Genomic DNA, 9,554 nt, shown 5'->3' with positions numbered 1-9,554 from the left:
CGACAATATTTGTTGCCCAATAACTCACAGCTGACTGAATCCCAAATCTTTCAATTACAAGATGAATAATTTGTCACTTGGTTCAGAACACATGTAAGTACTATCACAAACTCATTATTACTTGCAAAATTACTGTATGCATGTCATTACGAGATTCTTGTTTACTGTTCATTGATGTACATTACATACTAGGTTTATCAAATGGGAATGAGTGCTGCTAAGTCATTGTCTTCACTAAGCCTGGGCCTTGAAAGAAACGTTAAGTGCTACAACGAGTATTTTTTCAATGGATATGTGTTCCATACTGAAGAATACGGACATGGAAGAAAGACATACAACAACGGTGTGTTAAGGGATCGACTAGTAGTGAGTTAGAAGTTTACTACTATGGTAGATTAGAAGAGGTCGTCGAACTGTAATATCATAGCGAGCAGAATATAGTGTTTTTATTCAAATGCTACCGGTATGACACGACTGACAGAGGAATCAGAGTTGATCCGCACTATGGTCTGGTCAAAATCAACTCAAAAGCTAGACTCCGCAACGTAAACGATATCTTTGCTTTCGCAAAGCAATGTCAACAAGTTTATTACACATACACCCCTTCCTTTAGAAAGGATCAATCAAGAGTTGATTGGTTATCCGTTTTAAAAACAAAACCCAGGGGTCGTGTCGAGGTTGTTCAGGATGAGAACGAAGACACAAGTGTGCGAGATGAAGTCTTTCAAGTTAGTGAGTTGGTTGAACCATATCGAGTTACTCCTTCGATTGACTTGGAAGAAAATTCAAATTTTCATGTATTAGATGATAGTCTTGTTAATGTTGACGCAGAGGAGTTGAATGTTGTTTTGAGCTCTAGCAGACAAGCAAATGTTGATGAAGATGATGATATCCATATTGAAGATTGCGATGAAGGTGATGACTATTCAATTGACGACGAAGAAGAAAAAAATTCTGACTAACTATCAGAATGAAGCCATGTGTAAGACATTTTTTTTCATGTAATATATATATTATGGATGATATATTTTGTAACATGAAATATTTATTTTATAAGTTTGTTTTGTTTAAGCACTGTTGTTATTGTTTTGTGCGATAGACAGTTTATCATTTAAGTGTTTGCAAGAAGGTAAATAGGCAATACAAGCATCATCTTTCTTGTACAATGCACTATCACCGACGTCCATACCGACGGACTCACGTCCGTCGGTATTTCACTAAGAGTTGAAAAATATTTACTGGAAATGCCACAATCACCGACGACTTTGCAAACGGACTACCATCCGTCGGCATTTCACAGAGAGTTGAAAAAATATTGCTGGAAATGCCACAATCACCGACGATGTTGCGGACGGATTCCAGTCTGTCGGTATGTTTTCAGTGGGTCAAAATTACCGACAAAATCACCGACGAATGGACGAATTCCAAAGGACGGGGCATTAAATGCATCTCTGACCGCGTCAGTTTGCCGACGGAATTACCGACGGACTGCGAAAAATATGGAGGGTAATTAAAAATGATGGTGTGAAATTCAAAAGTTACCGACGGATTTTTGAAACATCACCGATGAAATAATTTAAAATAATATTTTTTTACTGCCCGTCGGTGATTCCGTCGGGAAAACTGCGCTATAAATCGTAGCGACCGCCCCTTCAGTTCATTTTTTCATCTACTCCGTTATTCCCCTTTCATTTTTGATTTTTTTCCTCTCATTTCCTTCAAGAGTTTTGTTTGTTTTGCTTGTAATCTCTACTTGAATCTTCAGCAAATTAAAAGGTATGTGATTCCTCTACTTCATTTACTTCAAGAATTTTTTTTTCTTTGTTTTAGCTATTGTTATTTTTGTTATATTTTTTGTTTTGGTGTATTTTTATAATGTATAAAGTCTTGAAATAAACACATTATTAAGGTAAGCATAATTCATTCCTAAAGTCTATAGTTTTTTTTTTAATTTATTGAATATATTTTATTGTTTGTATTGCCATAATAATTGAATAATTTGTTGAATTGTAATTGTTAATGTTGAATTTACCTTGTAATTAGTAATTGAATATGTTGGAATAAATTTAATTATTTTCTCTCAATTTTACTTTATTATTGCATGATTTGTGTTTAATTATTTCCATTAATTTTAATTGTTAGTCTAGATTTGTTTTTAATTTATTGGCCATATTTTATTGTTTGTATTGCCATAATAATTGAATAATTTGTTGAATTGTAATTATTAATGTTGAATTTACCTTGTAATTAGTAATTGAATATGTTGGAATAAATTTAATTATTTTCTCTCAATTTTACTCTATTATTGCATGATTTGTGTTTAATTATTTCCATTAATTTTAATTGTTAGTCTAAAGTTTTTTTTTTGAATTTTTTGAATATATTTTATTGTTTGTATTTCCATAATAATTGAATAATTTGTAGAATTTTAATTGTTATTGTTGAATTTACCTTGTAATTAGTATGGATGTTATTTGTATAGATGTTATGTTATATACAAGATTAGTATAGATGGGGTCAATTGGTTGTGACTATTGTCAATATTTGCAGGTTTGATCACGTTTGGGTAGTCTCCAGTAAAGGGGAGGTGCTGCCGAATTTTTTTTAACATTCGAATTTAATTATATAATTATTCGTATAAAATTATGTAGATGCATAGAACGAAATCCACAGCTCGTCGCTCACGTATGGTCGCAGCTAGTTCTTCTAGCAGCGAGGATGACATATCCTTAGGTGCCTGTCAAGAAGAGGCACCTACGTCGTCAACCGATGCTGCCTCTTCCAGAGCGGTTTCACAGCGCAGAGGCCGCGTGCCTTCGCAGCAGAATCAATTCACCCGCAAGTACGAGCCATAGTGGAAGGACGACCTTTCAATGTAAGTTTGTTAACGTTTTTTTTAATTATAACATAATTTATGAACAACTAATCAATATTTCATTAATTTAATTTATTTTCAGGTTCACAAACGTTGAGGTCGCCCGAGTAATATCATCAGCATTTAAATCATCGATGGAGATTCCATTATTTCAATGGAGTCAGGTATCCAGACATCCTGAATAGATACCTCAAATCGATGCATGGTTTGACAAATTTGAGGTTGGTGTTAATTTCTAATTTTCAGCTTATTTCTAATAAATTATTAATATAATTGTAAATAAATTATTATTTTTATTTAAAATTAATTATTTATACATAGGACAAATTCGAATGGAACAGTGCGCATGACACTGTTGTGAGGAGGGTGTGAGAAAATCACGCGACAACTAGGTAACATCGAAAACAATACAAGATTTTTTTATGTTTCAAAATCTAATTTCTCGCTATGGAAGTAGGTTGCGTGATTTTTTGTATGAAGCACAAAAAAAGACAAAAAAAACATGAGAGATAAGGGTCTCCAAGGCTGGAACGACGTGGCGGTTTGGAGGGATTTCAAACCGATATACATCCCGGTAGATATATGGCCGCAATATCTTGAGCACGTGATGTTTGAGCAGTTCACACAACGCTCACAGTTCGATGCTGGCAACCGGAACCAGCCAATTCATGGCTCGGTGACAACGCACACCGGCGGCTCCATTCCATTTGATGCATATGCAAAACGAATGCTAAGATTAATTTAAATGAAATATATCGTTAAATAATTTGTTGTTACTTAATTAATTTTTTTCATTACAGGCTACGTCTCTTGGACATGAGCCGAGCCCAATGAAGCTGTTTGTTGAGACGCACGTGCGGAGTCAAGACCGCCAAAAGGGGGCGCAACAGTTCGTTGACAACCGCGCTCAACATTTTGTGGTATGTTTGTTCGACCATTTTATCTCGTCAGTTATTATTTTTATTGAATTGAATATGATGATTTTTTTTCAGGAGACCTATAATAGCCGGTTGAGGGAGAGATATGGGGACGATCCTTCGACCCATCTGAATTTCGATCCGGATTTGTGGATGGAGGTAGGATCGTCTAGTGGGCCTGATCCTACGGCCAATAACTTGCGGGCGGCCTGTAGTGTCTCAACCGTTGGGAGCTCCCAATCAGTATTGAGCACCCAATCTAAGGAGTTTGTGGCCTTGCAGCAACACACGACTCAGCTCACCGAAAAATACGAGCAACTCTCGGCGAATTATGAACAGCTTCGCCAAATGGTCATGAACATGGCATCACAGAGTGGTGATACATGTGCGCCTCTTTTTTGGCTGTATAACAACCAGCCTCCTCCTCCAGCTCCACCATTATGTTAATTTGTAATGAATATTATTTAACTTTAATAGTTAATTTAATATTTTTTTTTGAAACACATTCCATTTGTAATGAATATTATTTAACTTTATTTTTTTGTTTTTGATGTTTAATAAAAATTTTATTTGCATAATTGGTTTTTTTAATACTAATTTATATAATTTTATATTATTTATTCTAAATAATGTTTTTAAAAAATATTTAAAAATCATTACCGAGGGATTTATCGATGGACACTATCCGTCGGCATTTGACAGAGAGCGGGAAATGCCAATCGTATCGATGAATTTACAGACAGAGTGTTTCCGTCGGCCTTTCACAGTAGCTTGGTGCAAATGCCACAATCACCGATGCATTTACAGACGGATAAATTATGTCGGTATTTCACACACTCACCGACAACTTTACTGAGGGATATAGTCCACTGGCATTTGATCGGGATCTGGATAATATTTACTGGATATGCCACTATCACCGACGGAATCAATCCGTCGGTATATTTCAAGCGCGAATTTTTTTTTTTGGCGCACAATTTTCGTCTGTAAAACCATCGGCAATTGTTTTTTTTTTCCGACCGACTTAGCGATGGAATTAGGTATTACCGATGAAAGGAAAGCTGACGAACGTTTTTTGTCGGTAAAAAAATTACCGATGAACTCTAAATCACAAACCAACAGAATATTTCCGTCGGTAAAACTGTGTAATCTTGTAGTGTATGTTTTTTTCAAGTCAATGCCTGGGTCTAGCATGACCCAAACGCCTGGACCTAACAACCATGCCAGACCCAAACGAATTTGATATGAGCAGATGATAATTAAAATGTTGAGACTCCTAATTTATTTTTTATTTTATAAGAAAAAACATTTAAATTGTTCTTGAAGTATCTTAAACAGAAATTCATGTTCAAAAATTATTTATAAACAACAAATCATCACAAAAATCTAATTTAACGTTTTAGATCTAAAAATTCAAATCATATCTTCCTATTAAAATAATTCATTTTTTGTGTTTATAAATTTGTTATTCCTTCAATATAAATTATACCTTCTCTCTCTTTTTTTTTAACTATATTTTTTATAATTCAATGCCTAGGTCTGACATGACCTAAGCGTCTAGCAACTATGCCAGACCTAAACGACTTGGGTATGAGCAGGTGATAATTAAAATGTTGAAACTTATAATTTTTTTTGTTTTTTATATAAAAAAAATTTAAACTATACTTGAAGTAACCTAAATAAAAATTCAAGTTCAGAAATTATTTATAAATAATAAATTATCACAAAAATCTAATTTAACATTTTAGATCTAAAAATTCAAATTACATCTTCCTATTAAAATAATTTATTTTTTATGTTTATGAATTTGTTATTCATTCAATAGAAATTATATCTTCTCTCTTTTTTTTTCTCTTTTTTTTTCTTTTTTAACTATATTTTTTTTAACTCAATGCCTAGATCTGGCATGACCCAAGTGCCTAGGCCTGACAACCATGCCAGGCCCAAGCGACTTGGGTCTGAGCAGGTGATAATTAAAATGTTGAGACTTATATTTTTTTTATTCTTTATTAAAAAATATTTAAATTATCCTTGAAGTATTATAAATAAAAATCTAAGTTCAAAAATTATTTATAAATAACAAATCATCACAAAAATATTATTTAATGTTTTTGATTTAAAAATTCAAATCATATCTTTCTATTAAAATGATTTATTTTTTATGTTTATTTATTTGTTGTTCCTTCAATAGAAATTCTATCTTCTCTTTTTTAAAAAAGATTTTTTTTATATTTTTTATATTTTTTAATCGAACTCAATGCATAAAAAATGTTTATTTAATGGGTGGTCCTTTGTGATTTTTCACTAAAAAAAAATTATTTTATATTTTTTTTAACAATACTAGACTATATGTGTTTAGTTTCCTTATACATATTTTTCATCCACAATGCACACACAAAAAAAAAATTTATTTTTGAAGACTTGAAATAAATCATTTAAAACTCAATATTTTTTTTTTCCATTCTTTCATCTTCTAATATAACAAATTTATAAAATAAGTTGCACAAATAAAAAAGAGTTTGCTGTTAAGTTCTACTGCATATGAATGAAAAATCCTGCTTGAATGAGGCGGTGTTTGTTTTTGTAGTCCAATCATGGTTGCCAGACCCAAATATGGTTGTTAGACTCAAGACGCTTGGGCCTAACGTGGTTGCTAGATTCATGATGCTTGTGGATCTGGCATTTTTGCCAAGCCCAAGTCGTGATTATGGAAATCAAGCCAGATTCAAGGTGCTAAAATGGCAGAGAAAAAGCAATAAATAAGAAGAAAAAAAAAACCAAAAAACAATTTGTGCAAAAAATGATAAATTAAAAGTAAAAATATCTCCAATAATTTTTCCAGGTGATTTAGCTTTTATTATAAGTGATTTAGCTTTTATTATAATGGTTAGTAGCTGGTAGAAGCCTCTAAAAATTTGCAATGCTGGGTCGGCGCAAACCTATGGCTTAGGATAAGACAACACCTCCATTTAATTTTGGAATTAAATAGCACAAATCCTAATAATAAGGGCTGAATTGTTAGACCTACCCATGTCTTTGTTAGGAAATCGCCATTTTGTGGCAAGACCCCACTTCCACTTAGTGGAAGCTTAATTAGTGCCACCATTAGTGCCACCATTTGTGCTATGTCTCATGGCTTTTGTCCACCATTAGTGCCATGATTTATGACCTCTTGTCTGCCATTGTTGCCTATAAATAGAGGCATTATTTGAGAGTAAAATGAGAGAGAGTTAGAGAGTGTGAGAGAGAGAAGAGAGAAGTGTTGCAATGGCAGCAGCTATAAGTGTAGCAATGAGATATGGGAGTTGAGTAGAGTGGATGTAATCCCCCTCATCCATGTATTTGTATTGTATCCTTTTTCTATCTCTAATTATATGGAACTCTCCCGTGGATGTAGGCGATTTGCCGAACCACGTTAAATATTGTGTCTCAGTGTGCTAAGCCTCCAATGGGAAACTATCAAAACATCACCGGTCAGAATCCCCAACAATTGGTATCAGAGCATATGGTTTAAAGTGGTGTTTGATTTTTTCCCAAAAATAAAAGTTGTCAAAATGGTGTTTTGACAATACCTTATCTAACGACGTCGAAATCGGACGTTAGATAAGGCCGCACGCGCCGATAAGGTGGTTGTCCACGCGCGCCAACGCGCCCCATGCGTCTTTTTCGCCCGAATGGGCTGACTTGACCCGAATACCAGTTGACCCGACCCACGTGACCGACCCGGATAAGGATGATGTCAACATGACATAATTATGACATCAGCATGTACAGTTGGCATGCCATGTCAGCGCCCAGTCAACTGACACGTAGGCACAGTGGGACCCACCGACCACATCATCAGTCGTGAGCCGAGCCAAGCCGAGTGGAGGCAAGCTGAGTTAAAGCCGAGCCGCGAGCCGAGGGATAGGATCCAATGTAGCTGATCTTGCGTGCAACCGGATCTGAGATTGAATCTGGGCCGTTCATCAGGCTAGAATTGTTTTAATCAAAGCTTAGCCGTCTGAAATGCGATTTGGATGATTTCAGACTTGTTTCCAGCTAATTTGATCATTGCGGATGCAATGGTAGAATCCGATCATTGAGATTAAGAAGGAAAATGGTGGTGGTGAATTATTAAAGAGAGATTGCCCGGTCATGAGGCATCTGAAGGTTATCATGGTGGTCGATGGAGATGATGAAGAAGAAGGTGCACATGTTTACCCAATTACATGTGTTGAACTGCTAAGTGAGGAGATTTTTTAATTGCCTTGAAGGAAGGCAAAAATTGGGATACTCTGGACACCCGATCATGTGGACGATTTGAGGTGGAGAGTGAAAATTGAAGAAGACCAATCTTGATGAATCTAAGCACTGGTAGTCTCGCTAGATGTTGAGAAATCAGGTATAAAACTAGGATACTGCAGATCACTTATAAAGGAAAGCCGCAACAAAGCTAGCAAATGGTTGTATATATGAAAAGACAATACGATAGATAGATATGGCCTAAGAAGTTCTGTCTAGGAGATTGGGTTTTAAGCGAGACCAGTGTGACCCCTCCAAATATTTCCTGGGAACTTGCTTAGTTGAAGTATTATCCATACGGTACTATTTTCGTATATATAGCAGTTTGTAATGAAATGATTGAAGACTAGCAAGATGACGACACAAAGGAACAGTTGGGTTCCGTATGTTCAAGGATCTAATGGAGTGGTGATTTCTCCAAAGAAGTTAGATTTGGTGACTGTGATTTCTCGAGGAAAGAATTGATGAAGACCCTGATAATGGAAGAGAAATACAGCAAAGGGATAAAGACTGGCACCCTATTTTGACTTGGACAAGTGTTGTGACAGGATGAGCTGCTGTCAAACATAAGCAAAGAATAGGGAGAAATCTGGAGAACAAAAATTGCACGAGGGCACACGGAGTTTGTGCAGAAGTACTCGTAGGATCCAACGAGGTACTATAATGAGACAACAAGTGCAAGGAGAAGAAGTGTTTCCAGATGAAGCTCAGAGCATAGACTGTGTAGAAGTTGTACAACAGGAAGTCTCTTGTGCTCTTGATGAAGACAACAAGCGAAGACCTTTCCAATGCATGCAAGGATGGAAAGATGAGTTGTTGTAGAGGCACCTAATTGAGGGGGTGCGAACGCCTGTGATAAGAGGCGACCGCCTATGAAAGGCGAAGACACCAAAAAGAGTTGGTGTAGGTGGAGCTGTCAAACAGAAAGACGTAGAAGCTCCAAACATAGAAATCAAGATGGAGGATTATGAGGAGTATACCATAACTCTCTCTTTCTATATGATTAGTGGCAGTGATCTCTCCCAAGTCCACATGGTGGTAGAGAATTTTGGAGCCACTTTGAAGCATCTCAGCTGAAGGAGGATGTGACCGCCTATAAAAGATGAAGACACCTTAGAGAGAAGGTGTGAGTGCCACGATATGAGCCTAAGTTCAGAACGCCCCACAACCGATGTGATGGCTAGATATGAGTGGACAAGTGTATAGCCAATGAAGTGACTATGATGAGTATGGAGACAAATGCAGGATTGACTTTCATGGATATTGCCCCTATGTTAAAGATCAATGTGCTAGAAGATATTTGCCTTGGACAATAAGTGAGTGACTTGTGGACCATTAAGACGCGACTGCTAGGAATGAGCAGAGGGCATGCGCAGGTTCCTGGAACAAGTTGACTCTTATCAAGGTGGTGAGCTCGGTGAAGGCATTGTAATACTCAGAGTATCAAGACAGATATGGATCAACCTTTAATGGGATGC

This window comes from Populus trichocarpa, chromosome 7 (assembly GCF_000002775.5).
Source record: "Populus trichocarpa isolate Nisqually-1 chromosome 7, P.trichocarpa_v4.1, whole genome shotgun sequence".
Classification (NCBI taxonomy): domain Eukaryota; kingdom Viridiplantae; phylum Streptophyta; class Magnoliopsida; order Malpighiales; family Salicaceae; genus Populus; species Populus trichocarpa.
This window is presented reverse-complemented; position numbering follows the sequence as displayed.